Below are 2,063 nucleotides of genomic sequence, written 5' to 3'. Positions count from 1 at the left end.
ACAATATTCATATACTTAACCTTTATTTATAGGACAATTTCAGAGTATGGTCTTTTCTAGCCTCAGTGGCATCTGCTAAATGTCAATTTTGGTTTAAAGCTGTCATCATGCAGGAGCCCTGGAGGAGCCAAATTTCTCTTCTCCAGACATCATAATGCTGCAGCTTTCACTGCTGCTCACAAATGTAGCTCTTGCATATCTGAAATTTAGACCCACAAAGGGCAATCTAAACTTAGCCTTTTACAAACGTGTTTTAAATTCATATACCTTTATAACATAGCTAAGTGATGTTAAGTGTTGTAAAGGTATATGAATTGGTGATTTAGTGGAAGGATTGGGGTTCATTCCTCTTATATTGAGAAATTAAAACCAAAGATGGTATTTTATTTTTTAAAATTTGTATGAATGTGTCACATATAAGAAAAGGTCACAAAATACAGTCCCTCAAGCAGAATCATTACTGTTTATCCACAAGATTTTCTTTTAACTCTAATCTCAAAACCATAGTCTCTGAAAGCCATTAGGCTAACCTATGTTGAAGCAAATAAGCTTGATTATGTAACCATGCAGTTTGTTGTCTTTGCTCTCTGATTATGAGTAGTTGAAACATTGTTTCACAAAACAGTTGCTGATCTAGAATTTGGGACTCATTCAAGCTTCCAATCATTCTCTTTTGCCTGCTCTTTTTTTCTCAAACTACCTTGCAGAGCTAAACATACTTGGTAGGTTTTGATTTTGTTATAAGACTATTTGGTTTTTGTGAATTTTTTATTTTCCATTAATTTTGATAAAACTAATGTGTGTTTAGCTTAGTTGTGAAGAAATCATATGAGACTTGAAAAAATGAAAACTTATGTAGTGGAGAATTTTAGGGAAATCGCTTTTAAGCAAACCAGAAAAAAGTACATGTGAATTGGCAGTGAAGAAAAGTTGTTTTCTTTGGTTATGGCGCTCTGGTATTTAGAAATCACCTTGAGTAGGAAAAAACCAACAGGAAAACGATAAGACACCTTCAATATATCATCTACTGAAAATAATCAGTGAGCCAGTGAGTATAGAAAAAAAAACAAATACAGCATTCTCAATTGAAGATCATTTACTTAACTATAAATGGTGTTATTACTATTTATGGGACATGTAAAATAACTTCTTGAAGTGATATCTTAATATATTTCATATACACATGAAGTCTCATGCATTTTTAAATAAAAGAATATATAAAAATGACTAAACATAATTACCATAAACCAAACAATGTCTATCCAGTTAGTTACTGCAAAGAAAAGATATTAGACACATCTCATATTTTGTAATTGTTTCCACAATTTGTGTGCTTAGTCTTTAAATGACTTCACATTACTCTTCGAATAAAAATCCCAAATTTTGAAACATACACAAAAGGCCCTGTACATCCTGTCTCTTTTCAGTAGTATTTTGTGTTGTGATTCTCCTCAGCCTTCTCACTCCTCCCATCATGACCAGTTTTTCAGTTCTCCCAACACACTGGATTCTACTTCAGGGCCTTTATGTACATTTCACAGATATCCATTCCTCTCACAATGATGCCATTCCCTTCCTCACTTCCTCATCCATCACCCCCACATTTGCTCCTGTATAATCCACTTTCAGCCAATGGTGACAGTTTCAGTGAGAACTTCTGTGAACTTCACCTCAAATTTAATTTGGTTTTCTAGAAATATTCTGTCTTTGCTTTATATGTTTCATTTTATAGCATATAATTATGTTTATGCATAATATTATGTGCTTAATGTGCATATTAGCTAAACTTTTTGAGAAACAAGAACCCCATTTCGCAATTTAGTTTTCATTTGGTGCTTAACCTAGTTTCTAGTACAGAAAAAGAATCTTTGCTGGCATTAGTTAAGTATAATTGAACAACACAAATTATTTAAATGATAATTTAGAGACAACTTGAAACTCTGAAATTCCTGGAGGTTGACACAACATAGAGAGTAGAATGGTCTCTAGACATGGTAACACCAGTTATTCAACCAGCAAGCATTATCAGCCTGGAAGGGGAAGGCTCTTAAGGTATGTACAGA

This window comes from Nomascus leucogenys, chromosome 20 (genome assembly GCF_006542625.1).
Source record: "Nomascus leucogenys isolate Asia chromosome 20, Asia_NLE_v1, whole genome shotgun sequence".
NCBI lineage: Eukaryota > Metazoa > Chordata > Mammalia > Primates > Hylobatidae > Nomascus > Nomascus leucogenys.
Note: the sequence above shows the minus strand (reverse complement) of the source record.